The sequence below is a fragment of the Coregonus clupeaformis genome, chromosome 10 (genome assembly GCF_020615455.1).
Source record: "Coregonus clupeaformis isolate EN_2021a chromosome 10, ASM2061545v1, whole genome shotgun sequence".
NCBI classification, from domain to species: Eukaryota; Metazoa; Chordata; class Actinopteri; order Salmoniformes; family Salmonidae; genus Coregonus; species Coregonus clupeaformis.
Window position 1 is genome coordinate 47,906,731 of NC_059201.1, and position 13,992 is coordinate 47,920,722.

Consider the following 13,992-nt stretch of genomic DNA (forward strand, 5'->3'; position numbering starts at 1 on the left):
TGGCCCTGCAGTCATGGGTGAACAGGGGGGGCTACCGACCCGTAGCACTCACGTCTGTAGCCATGAAGTGCTTTGAAAGGCTGGTCATGACTCACATCAACACCAATATCCCAGAAACCCTAGACCCACCCTGAGGGGCCCCTGTGTTGAGGATCAGCGTGGCAGATGTGTTGTTACCTACCCTTACCACCTGGGGGCGGCCCGTCAGGAAGTCCAGGATCCAGTTGCAGAGGGAGGTGTTTAGTCCCAGGGTCCTTAGCTTAGTGATGAGCTTTGAGGGCACTATGGTGTTGAACGCTGAGCTGTAGTCAATGAATGGCATTCTCACGTAGGTGTTCCTCTTGTCCAGGTGGGAAAGGGCAGTGTGGAGTACAATAGAGATTGCGTCATCTGTGGATCTGTTGGGGTGGTATGCAAATTGGAGTGGGTCTAGGGTTTCTGGGATATTGGTGTTGATGTGAGTCATGACCAGCCTTTCAAAGCACTTCATGGCTACAGACGTGAGTGCTACGGGTCGGTAGTCATTTAGGCAGGTTATCTTAGTGTTCTTGGGCACAGGGACTATGGTGGTCTGCTTGAAACATGTTGGTATTACAGACTCAGTCAGGGACATGTTGAAAATGACATTGAAGACACTTGCCAGTTGGTCAGCGCATGCTCGGAGTACACGTCCTGGTAATCCGTCTGGCCCCACGGCCTTGTGAATGTTGACCTGCTTAAAAGTCTTACTCACATCGGCTACGGAGAGTGTGATCACATAGTCATCCGGAACAGCTGATGCTCACATGCATGCTTCAGTGTTGCTTGCCTCGAAGCGACCATAGAAGTGATTTAGCTGGTCTAGTAGGCTTGTGTCACTGGGCAGCTCGCGGCTGTGCTTCCCTTTGTAGCCCTGCCACATCCGACGAGCGTCGGAGCCGGTGTAGTACGATTCAATCTTAGTCCTGTATTGACTCTTTGCCTGTTTGATGGTTCGTCGGAGGGCATAGCGGGATTTCTTATAAGCGTCCGGGTTAGAGTCCCGCTCTTTCAAAGATGTCTGTAGAAAGAATGGGGTGCCAGCTATGACATGACACCTTGAGTTTGAAAATATCTATTTTGCTCATTGAACTACAGTAGGTGAAGTGGATGTACACCCGGTAACGGAATTACGGTAACAGAATTACATCTTGGGGTCCCTGATCTGAACTACACAGAAATGCATCATTATGGATATGAATATAATTATTGTAATGTATCGTGAATAGATACACAAAAGGTAGAAATATGCAATATCCTTATTTTAATGAGCTCCGTTCCCAAACAAGAGCACATTTCGTTGGTCCGGACCAGACCAAATCTGAACCAATCATAGACGTCTATGTTTCACAAGTTTGGACATCACAGTACAAACACATTGTTAGGATGGAAAATGGTTGAAAAATGTATATATGCCTTAATTTCTCAAAAATATAGACTCTCCAATTTGACATGCTCCTATGAATTTCACGTTGGTGCTCATGGGTCCTTTTAGATGGAAATACCCAGTACTAGCAGCAGTCTGAAAAAGGGGACTAGTAGCTTTAGCAGTAGTGATGGTAGTAGAAAAGTACAGAAGCAGCGTTGTACCAATGATGCAGCCAGCCTGCAGCAGCACCTCCTCTGGGGCCATCCAGGGCTCATAGACTTAGAGGGGAAATACTTCCTGAAGACACACAAAGAGAGAGACATGAATCACAAGGCTGAAATATAAATCTGGGGTTTGAGACAGTGTGTGTGTGTGTGTGTGTGTTCGAGAGCCCTACCTGAGATATTCTCCTTCGGGGTCTGTGCGTCGCCCGAGGCGTACAGGGCAGAAGATGCGTGTGGACTGGTGGAAGAAGGCACTGGCAGACAGCCACATCCAGTTCCCTGCATTTAAACTGTAGTCTGCATCCAACAGGTGCCCCTCAAACACCTGACACACACAGAGGGCACAGGACGATGCAGAGAGAAGCACAGTCATCTACTGGAGTACACCAACAACTGGAGACGCCTTGCAAAGTGACAGATTTTAGAGCCAGCAGCCATGTTGCCCCGCTTTTCCTCGTTTTTGGTACCTTGATGCCCTCCTCCCTGTTGATCCACAGGTTTCCCACCCCTCCCCTCCCTACCTTCATGCCTCCCTCCCTACCTTCATGCCCTCCCCCCAGCTGACCCACAGGTCTCCTCTCCTCCACCTCTCCCTCCCTCCCTCCATCCCTCCCCTTCTCCATCTCTCTTTACCTTCATGCCCTCCTCCCAGTTGATCCACAGGTCTCCTCTGGTCAGAAAGCAGGCCACAGCGTGTCTGGCCAGGTGGTGGATCCAGCCCTCCTGCCTCAGCTGGGTCATGATGGCGTCGATCCAGGGTAAGCCTGTCTGTTCCTGAGGGAGGGTGACGGGGACAAGGACAGGGGTGTCATTGACAGTCACACATGTTGTCTGAATGTTCATTTATCTGAGTTAGTGCTTCTTTTAGTGCAATTTAGTTAGCTCTTAGGACAGCTGCTAGTGCTCAAATTACATTGACACTTTGGGACAAATATTTTTTTCCAAGTTGGGTCATACGTCCTCCACTTCCGTAGCTCCTCCTGCTTGTCATACCAGCCAATCTAAAGGCATATAGAGTTGCCCTCCTTCTTGATAAAGTTGGCCGTTGCCGAAGCGACGGTGTAGAAGAACTCCCTCCACAGCACCTGGCCCTGCAGAGAGACGGGAGGCAGGGAGTGGTTCTTCGACTAGAGGGGGGAGAGAGGGAAGGAGGGAGGTAGGCGAGGTTGAGAGTGGGGGAGAAAGGGACGTAGAGAGGGAAAGAAGGAGAGGAGGAGGTAAGGGAGAAAGTGGGAGAGTGATGAGGACAGAGAGCATACTGAACAATAAACCCAACATCAACAATATGATGGCTTCTGGTTGCACTTCCTGGCTACTAACTATAATTTCAACATCAGGGTCTTCTGGTGAACACAACTTACCTGTGCATAGATCTTGGAGAGCTTGTGGTAGAATGCCCATACAGACAGACAACCCAAACTGAGGTAGGGACTGAGACCTGTGGTGCTGGGTAGCAGGGAGTTGGGGATGGTGCATGGCTTGGAGAAGTTAGCCACCCAACCCTGTAGGGAGGGACAACATGAGTCAGTTAGAGTGCAGAATGCAACAAAACACCAGGGATTCTCTGGTAAAACAACTAAGAGACAGAAAAGTGATTACATTTTTGCATGGGTAAAAACGAATTAATCTATTGATAATGCATCCACTGGTGTCGGGCTACTTCGGAGTGTATTTACATGATTAAAGGGATAGTGCAACATTTACTGCCCTGAGTCAAATGAACTCATGAATACCCATTTTATGTCTCCGTGTGCAGTTTGAAGAAAGTAGTTTCTGGAGCCATTGCTAACTAGCGTTAGCAGAATGCCTGGAAGTCTATAGGAACAGCTAGCATGCTTGCCAAAATTGCCAAAATGTTGCACTATCCCTAGCTGTTATAAAGTACCTGGCTCTCAATGTGTCTCTGTAGCAGTGGAGGCTGCTGAGGGGAGGACAGCTCATAATAATGTCTGGAACGGAGCGAATGGAATGGCATCTAACCATGTATTTGATGTATTTGATACCATTCCACCTATTCTGCTCCAGCCATTACCACGAACCCATCCTCCCCAGTTAAGGTGCCACCAACCTCCTGTGCTCTGTAGCCTCATCAAGGCATGGCTCTCTCCTCCAGGCCACAGCACCTCTGACTGCCCCTCAATGCCCAGATCCTCCACAGAGGGAGCCCTGTACTCCCCTTCACTGTACTCCTCAGCTGCCGGGGAAGGGCACGTCCTGCAAGGGAAACATAAATATAACATTATCACAATACAACAGGGAAGGACACTTCCTACAATAAAAGGGAAACATCCATATAATGTTACCCAAGTACAAATAGAAAGAATGTTGGGCAGCGGTGAGTGTTATTGTATCTTTTTCTGTTCTGCCCCCTTTTCCTCTTTTCAAACATCTGTTTTTAGTACAACCTGGAGGACACGACTGCAGTGTCACAATATTTCTTTGTTTTCCTCCAGCCTATCATAAATGTCTAGTTTATTCCCCCTCTCCCTGGACGACAAACCCTTCATGTTCATGTTCAAGCCCTCTCCATGTTCCAAGGCTTCATTTCCAGCCACTAACAACAGCCAGTAGGTCTAAAATGGGCTTCGAGACAGTCTCAAGGCTTTAAACCCTATTCGCTTTCATACTGTACAGAGAACAGTGGCACCTGTTCACATCACAGGAGAACAGCCTGTATGTCTCCCTAGAACACTGGTCCCAGATCACATCAAACAGCCGAACAGCAGGGAGTATGGTTTTGCTGTGCTTTTGATGGCCTAGTGCCTCAAATATCAAGCACACATGCACACACAAAACAAAACACAGAGATCATTGCTTTGAAGTTTGAACAGCTGGCATTTATTGTAGATTAGAGCACTAATGGAACAAACAGAGTGCTCCCAATGAAGCACACACAAACAAAGGCACCGGCAGGGTCAACCTCAAGTTATTTCTCAGTCAACTATCTCTTTAGAACATATGGACACACACACACACCTATACTACACACACCCATTCCTTCCTTGGCGGGCGAGTTTACCCAACACAAGCAGTCTGGCAGCAGAGAGAGGCATCTGTTCCCTCAGTGACTCAATGACACACATACACACACGGAAATAACAACAGAAGCTGTGCCCAATCAACACTACCTAATAATGCCGTAATTAGCATACAATTAGCACAGGGAGAGAGGTTTTAATTCTCTATTATGGCAAATAGTTTATTGGATTAAATTGTCCTACTTAGATCCAAATATTGGTTGATTATACTAGAGGCTGACTAATTAACTGGCACACATTGTGTTCACAGGAAAGGCCTGGGTTTTGATGAATAAACAAGTTGTGGGTGTGTCGAGGATTGGCCCCTTCACTAACCAATCAGAACGTGCTCCATGGCTAAATATGTGGTTGCTTCTTTTATGTATTGCGTTGTCATCAACTCTAATTAGAATGTTAGTTCGTTAAATAGCCTGACCCATATTTTCTAAATATTTTTGAACATGTTTGCAGTCCACATTGTTCTAATTGCATGGCTTCAATATGGAAATACATTGTTAAACATAGGCTATAGCATTCACACTGATTTAGGGGCTAGGTCTTCTGTAAATTGCAGTATGGATATGCCAAACATAATCAATAAGAAATATTAAATTCACTAGGCTATTGATAAGGCATAAAAAGACAGTGTATAATTCGAGTCAAATTCTAATAAAAACTAAAAAACAACTTGTTTAAAATAGGCAAGGTATAAATACAGTTACAGGCGTCATAATTGCTCCCTGTGGCGTATAATACAAACAAGGCAACTTAGACTATGGAGGGTTTTAAGCACATCCAAACTTTTCACAGGAGCTGGATAAAGATTCAATATCAAAAGAAAGGGGGAATGTCCACTCACCATTATATAATCATCCTGGAACCATCTTACAGATCATATTTGCACTTCTCCAGAAATAGCTGTTTTTTAAACTAACAACAATATTTCTAAATAGGATCAGGTCAGAACTTGATCTTAACTTGATCGCTCCTTTGTCGCGGATCATTTTCCTGCTGCATCAGGAAATTCAAATGAGCCTCGAGTCTTAAATCTCTGAAAATGAGCAGTTCTCTTTCTCTCCATACGGTGGCAGACGAGTCATTGGGATCAGGGCTTGCTACCAAAATAATTTTCTCTCTTACTCGCTCAAACGCTAGGCCTAGGTCCTATTACTGCAACATTCAAATGTACAAAAATGTATCTGAAATGCAACCATACACATTAACAACCGTTGTTTTATATAGCTTAAAAACACAAGTTAGATATTGGTCTAGGCTACGACATACAAGTGTCAAATGTATCCTAAGGTCAAAATTGAGTTCAATTATGGCCTAGGGTGGTCTAGCGGTGAAGGCCACCATGTCAGTGTGGGTTTGATTCCGGCACATGCCCTTCTGGCACAAATAACTCAACCCCTGATTGACTTGATTTATTTACACATTTAAAATATGGACAGTCTAGGGATATTTAACCCCCGGTCTTGATAAGAAATGACCATACCAGACACTTTTGGATAACATAAATAGGAAACAAATTAAATACCAACAATAGGCTACACCAACAGCTTCTATTCATACAAAGTGTTGGGTAAATTGCCACAGTAGATTTGCCATGGTAAACGAGGAAACACTTAATTTATTTTGTACAGAATGCTTAGCATATAAAGTGGGGAGAACAAGTATTTGATACACTGCCGATTTTGCAGGTTTTCCTACTTACAAAGCATGTAGAGGTCTGTAATTTTTATCATAGGTACATTTCAACTGTGAGAGATGGAATCTAAAACAAAAATCCAGAAAATCACATTGTATGATTTTTAAGTAATTAAATTGCATTTTATTGCATGACATAAGTATTTGATACATCAGAAAAGCAGAACGTAATATTTGGTACAGAAACCTTTTTTTGCAATTACAGAGATCATACGTTTCCTGTAGGTCTTGACCAGGTTTGCACACACTGCAGCAGGGATTTTGGCCCACTCCTCCATACAGACCTTCTCCAGATCCTTCAGGTTTCGGGGCAATACAGACTTTCAGCTCCCTCCAAAGATGTTCTATTGGGTTCAGGTCTGGAGATTGGCTAGGCCACTCCAGGACCATGAGATGCTTCTTACGGAGCCACTCCTTAGTTGCCCTGGCTGTGTGTTTTGGGTCGTTGTCATGCTGGAAGACCCAGCCACGATCCATCTTCAATGCTCTTACTGAGGGAAGGAGGTTGTTGGCCAAGATCTCGCGATACATGGCCCCATCCATCCTCCCCTCAATACGGTGCAGTCGTCCTGTCCCCTTTGCAGAAAAGCATCCCCAAAGAATGATGTTTCCACCTCCATGCTTCACGGTTGGGATGGTGTTCTTGGGGTTGTACTCATCCTTCTTCTTCCTCCAAACACGGCGAGTGGAGTTTAGACCAAAAAGCTCTATTTTTGTCTCATCAGACCACATGACCTTCTCCCATTCCTCCTCTGGATCATCCAGATGGTCATTGGCAAACTTCAGACGGGCCTGGACATGCGCTGGCTTGAGCAGGGGGACCTTGCGTGCGCTGCAGGATTTTAATCCATGACGGCGTAGTGTGTTTCTAATGGTTTTCTTTGAAACTGTGGTCCCAGCTCTCTTCAGGTCATTGACCAGGTCCTGCCGTGTAGCTCTGGGCTGATCCCTCACCTTCCTCATGATCATTGATGCCCCACGAGGTGAGATCTTGCATGGAGCCCCAGACCGAGGGTGATTGACCGTCATCTTGAACTTCTTCAATTTTCTAATAATTGCGCCAACAGTTGTTGCCTTCTCACCAAGCTGCTTGCCTATTGTCCTGTAGCCCATCCCAGCCTTGTGCAGGTCTACAATTCTATCCCTGATGTCCTTACACAGCTCTCTGGTCTTGGCCATTGTGGAGAGGTTGGAGTCTGTTTGATTGAGTGTGTGGACAGGTGTCTTTTATACAGGTAACGAGTTCAAACAGGTGCAGTTAATACAGGTAATGAGTGGAGAACAGGAGGGCTTCTTAAAGAAAAACGAACAGGTCTGTGAGAGCCGGAATTCTTACTGGTTGGTAGGTGATCAAATACTTATGTCATGCAATAAAATGCAAATTAATTATTTAAAAATCATACAATATGATTTTCTGGATTTTTGTTTTAGATTCCGTCTCTCACAGTTGAAGTGTACCTATGATAAAAAATTACAGACCTCTACATGCTTTGTAAGTAGGAAAACCTGCAAAATCGGCAGTGTATCAAATACTTGTTCTCCCCACTGTAGATAAATTGCCCTTATTCTTTTCAAAAAGGACTTAGTTGTTCCGATTACAATACTAACCAGAGGGCGAACATATCTTGAAAGACTTTGGTTGCAAGCAGGACTAACGTTAAGGTAAAACTGACATCATCTTTCAGGGAGCGGTAATGAGGTGACCAATAATGGTTGCAATTCAGATCAGCTGTGCGGGTGAATTTAGTGCATATTGATGGTTTAACGATCAGCTGGCCATAATCTAGTGCCATTGATGGTTGCAATAGGCCCCTTGTTATTTGATTATATTCCAATAGGCTACATTCTGTAGGCTTTCCGTTAGCCTATCCATTGTTACATAATGAAAGGTGTGAAAAATGATAATAGGCTAGCCTACTGTTTGTGTTTCCCAGGCTGAGTTGATGAGCTGATTTGGGCCATCAGTTGACTGACAGATGTAGGCCTACTGTAGTACGATAAACTTTCCTTCAGTGTGGATGCTCGCCCACGTTTTATAGTTAGGCTATGTATAATTTGTCAATATAGTTATGGTCTTTGGTGTGGATTGAAAGCCTGTATTGTGTGGCTTTAATATTTAATTTCGTAAAGCTGTCAAGACATTTATGCACTTGAGCCTATCCAAAGACGATTTTGTTGAGCTGAGACACTTTTCTTTGATGTGTAAATTATTAGACTATTAGTTTCACTTCTTGGAAACATTTAAATAAATGCAATTAACTTGTGGGCCTAATGTAGGCTTAGGCTGGTCAGTGAAATCGGCCAGCACTCATGATGCTCGAAGCCAGAGCGCGCTGTTTAGACCACTGCGTTACGGCAGTTCACAATGCTCTAGCAAGGACTAAGAATACTATGAATACCTGTCACGGATTCTGCCGAGGCTGCTCCTCCACCTTGCTCGGGCAGGCTTCGGCGTTCGTCGTCCCCGGAGTACTAGCTACTGCCGATCGATGTTTCGGTGTTTGTCTTGTTTTGTCTTGAGTAGTTACACCTGTTGTCTATTATGTTTGATTGTATATCCTATAATTACCCTTGTCTCACGTTTGGTATTTGTGTGTTATTGTTTTGTGTCTAGGCGGTATCGGCATCGCTTTTGTCTTTAGGTGTATGGTGTTTTTCCCTCCTGGTTCTGAGGTTTTGTTTTGTTCTTTACATTTAGTAAAGTACGTCTGCTAGTATCTCTGTGTCCTGCGCTTGACTTCACTCACCGCATACCCGTCGCTCCTGACAATACCGATGACCCAAACCATAGCCCTAACCTTAAGCACTCAACACATAATAAAAAATACTGGATTTTCCCTAATGAAAAATACATCTACCCCTGCAAATATGACAATTTATTATAATCTAAATAAGAATTCACATGAGATGCGCTGTAGCACTACATAAGGTAGCCTACAATGTAGGTACGGTACTGCATTGTATACAAACATCGCTTCCAGCTGCCCCCCTGGCAGCAATACTAAATATTTCTTATGATATAGAAATCCTCCTGCTGCAGGATTATTTTCCTCCTGCGACGAAAGGGGTCAAATTAAGATCGGACATCTGTAGGCCTAAGGGCTCTTCGGCAGGAGGCATGGATGTTTGTCTTATCCATTGAATATAGTTTATTGAATATTATAAACTGGGTGGTTCGAGCCCTAAATGTTAATTGGCTGAAAGCTGTGGTATATCAGAGGTATACATTTCTTTTTACAGCTCTAATTATGTTGGTAACCAGTTTATAGTAGCAATAAGGCACCTCTGGGTTTTTTTGGTATATTGCCAATATACCATGGCTAAGGGCTGTATCCAGGCACTCTGTGTTGCATCGTGCGTAGAACAACCCTAAGCTGTGGTACATTGGCCAAATAGGCCTAGTTATAACAAACATGTAGCCAATCCCCCCAAAAAAATATTGGCTTTAACATGGAAACATTTGTCAACACACATGGTCGAGCCATGGACGATTGGACATTGCCCAAACGTTATAATAAGAATAGCCTACCATCGCCGTTGATATGGCCTGTTAGTGACTTTGCCATGTGAAAGGTAAACAAACAAAGATTAAAATAGTCTAGGCTACAAGCAGATTCAGCACCATGGACAGCCATCGGAATTCCCTTGATTTATTTGACAGATAGGTCCAACAGATAAAAGTGGAATATGCAATTTTTTAACAAAATGATAAAGGAAAAACAATAAGCAGTCTGTTGTAATAACTTGATGTTCCGAAACAGACTTCCTAAAGTCACTGACACCTTTCATTCAATGGCTATTGCACATAGGCCTAATGAAGCACAACTTTTCAAATAAGCTGCATGGACACATAGTTTTTTCTAAAATAATGTCCAATATAAAACTGGAATGTTTGTTGACTGTTTTGCTGCTCGTGATATTTTAATAAAACATTGGTTATAGGCTACTGATTAGACTACTGTGTGCCGCTGCTGGCAAAAATCGATGCCATAACCAATTGCGTTACTGCCAACACCAGCTTTTGATGAATCTTAAATATCACCAGTAGCGCTGCTTGAAATTGGCAGATTGGCTCACAGTTTTAAGGACACATCCCACCTCAGCGGAAGCGAGCTGATATAAAACAGGTAAATTCCGAACCCTGGCGCCAAGGTTGAAAAATAGCCGAGCGCTAGCTTTTACAAGTCGAAATTGCCAAAGAGCACGCGTTTGACATTAGCACAGCCTTAATAGCAGCCTAAAATAGAGCCCTCAATTTGAGCAGGAGTAATGTACTGTACTCACTGGAAGTCCTGAGCTGTGATCTCCCTGGCAGGTTTGTCTGGCTCCCCCAGGTTGGACATGGCTACCTGGCCATGATGCGGTGCTGCTGGTCCAGCTGGGTGTAGTGAGGCTCTATCTCAGTGTCCATGCTGAGCTGGGTGATGCCCCACTGGGCCACCAGACGCATCACTGTCCCCTGGTAGGGCCCCTGGAGCACATACAGCCTGGAGCCCAGGGCCTGGAGGCTACGGTGGAGGTCTTCCAGACACTGCAGGGCCAAGTAGAAGAACACATCAATGTGATTTCAAACCAATCTGTGAGGACCGAACACTCATTTTACAGTTCTGTTGGTGCATCTTGTTGCTATTACAGTTTCTATGGACCAACTAGTCCCTTTCATAACATATTGAGTTTCTTCCAGAAAAAAAAAAAAAGTATGGACAAAGGACAATTCCAAACAATCAATTCATAGGTTATTACAGTCTAATTACCATCTAACCATATAATTTCTTAAATACCTGGTAATATTTAGCCTGGGTACCAGTCTGTTTTGCCATCATTCTACTTCTTGCCTCTCCTGTCAAGCTAAACATCTTTGGCATATGACACAGAGTACAAGGAGTGTAACATTAGCTAAACAGACTGGTACCCAGGCTAGGTAACGTCTGTATGTGCTATTATAAACCCTTCATCAGCATACCCTAGTTAGCCCACTGATCTGCAGGAGGAATCTCCAGCGCAGGGCCCAGTGCGCGTGTCCAGGATGAACAGGTGGATGATTTGGTGTTGGCTCAAGGTGTTGGCTGGATGGATCTGGCTGGCTTCATATGCAAACACACAACAGTGTGTGTAGGCTCAGCGACAAGCAAGCTCTTGATTAATATCTGTAGGAGAGGAGGTTGAGGAAAATAGTTCAATACTAGCACTTTATTTTCAAGTTCTGAATAAAAAGCCAAGTGTATCAGAATAGATAAGGATATGAGACCAACAGACTTTAGAGGTTACAGTGGCAAAGAAAAAATGCTGTATTATTATAAGTGAATAAAGGGAACATTTTTGGCAGATCAAAGAGATGGGACATGACTGTTAAGTGAATTATTTAACAAACTATTTTAGTGTCTCTGTGCGTCTCCCAAAAGGTTGTAAGTCTTTTGGGATTTAAGTAACGGCCAGAGTCCCGGTCTGCATAGTCAGAGATATTTATTCATTGAGAATTCTGCCATCACAATTTCAGAGTCCATCTTTTATACTCATACGTCATACAAAAAGAAATCCCTTCCCTCTGTAGGCGGGCTGTAGTTTTCCACTCTAAAACTGCTCTACTGACCTTCAGTTCACACACACACACATATACACACATGCATACACACATACATACACACACACATATCCTACTCCCTGCTTTACTCAGTTATTGCCGTTCTCACAATATTCTGCACCATGTTTTCATAACAGTTTCTCCCCTCCCTAAATTGGGAGGCCTCTTTATCTTAGTTTCTCAGTTGTCTTTGTTGTCTGGCCTAACTCTTACTCACATTGCTAAATAGTGTCTCAATGCCATAGCCTTTACTGGTCCTACACTCACACATTTCTAACACATTATACACAGTTTCAGGGTGTAATAATTAGTCATTAATAATTAATCTATCAATTCCACCCTTTGACTAAATATTACACACATACAAAATATATGTTGTTATAGAAATGAATCACACTCATTGAAGTATATAAGTTGGTTTGCATATTAAAACATTACAGGTTCATCAGGGTTACCCCATGATTAAAAGCATAACGTTACTTTTTAGCAATGGTAACTAGTACATCATACTTAAAATGAGACTTTAATACACAAAAGATCATTACAATAACTTTTAAACTACAGATTTATAGTTCTAGGAAAACATCCAGTCTCAAATTATCTGGATCGTGCGTCGTCCTCCACCAAGCCTGGTAGGTCATATCCTTCAGTCGGAGTCCGGGATTGGGCCGTATCTCACCATCTGTTGGGAAACCGCCTTGCTCACCAACCCTCAGACACAGGGAATAAGACAACATCCACAAAGAACAAGTATACCCATAGAAGCTATAACTTCACCCAGAATAGTTACAACAATAGTTTTCCATTTACCAAATATGTTATCAAACTAACCGTTTATGGAGCTATCAATACCAGAGTTCTCAGCCAGTTCGTTTGCCAGCGTGGTGAGTCCCTGAAGCGCTTTGGTCACGGACCCGTCCGGTGCTGTATTGTTGGGGATGAAAGTACAGCACATAGATCCAAACAGAACACAAACTCCGCCCCGCTCAGCCAAAAGCATATCTAAAGCTATTCTATTCTGCCATGTCATTAAGCTAGTTGCCGCTGTCTGCTCAGCTAATCCCTTTATTGCATCACGAGTGTAGTTTATAAATCTTTATAATTTATCCAATCTACGTTTTTATTAATTGTTGACCACCAGAAAATACTTGATTCAAACCCAGCTGCGATCTGATTCCTAGCTTTGAATTGTTCTGGAACCCCTCGAGGTACTCCTATCCCATCAATATATATATCCTTTCATCAAAGGATCCCGGGAGGAGGTCCTACTTTCTACGTGACAACTCACCAGTCTCTGACACGTTTGATTGTTTGCGTATGTAGGTGAGTTCACAATCAGTTATCACCACACAACCATCAGATGTCAGCACGGGCCTGGTTTTGGTTCCTAAAATCCTCTGGCTGCAACAAAGAGGATAGATTAGTCATGGTCTCTTTTAGTTGTGATATTCTCTGTGTGGGAGCAGGAGCTAAGATGCCTTACCCTGTATCCTATCTTATTAGTCCTAGAAAAACAATAAGACTCCCCTGTGACTTCAAACGGAGGCAACCCAGGTCGGGATGACTTTGTTATCGGGGGATACAGATAGTGCAAGTTACTACAAGACTCTTTCACCACATTCCCAGGTGGCTTGCATGGAACCTGACAGAGAGTTAAAGCCTGTCAAGGGGAACGGAGTAGTTGTTAACCTTGGTTTGGCTGTCCTACAGGCATAACAGTCCTCTTTAGACCGTAGGTTTACTCTATAGGGTGCCCCAGTTGAAGAAGATATCTCACTTGTCAGGTCTGTAATCTGTTTTAGCATAATTCAGACTTTCAGACAGTACCTACCCTCATATGGGTCGCACTGCCATTTCTGATAATTCCCTACTTTCACAATACTACACCTGTCCCTAAACTGTGTATGGAGATTGACATATCCCCCCCGCTTGGTATAAGCAACTACATAATCCTAGGATGTACATGGTGACATACATATGGTGATGTCCTTCCCTAAAGTCCCTAGTATTTCCCCTTTCCCTACGTCTAGCTGTCTCCTATGCCTTTTCAACTTGTGTTAGGTTAACTACCAC

General features: G+C 43.7%; 1 pseudogene; it reads right to left on the minus strand.

Moving 5' to 3' along the window:
* Positions 1-1,509: 1,509 nt before the first annotated feature.
* Positions 1,510-11,513, minus strand: LOC121574639 (annotated as a pseudogene).
* Between the last annotated feature and the right edge of the window lie 2,479 nt (positions 11,514-13,992).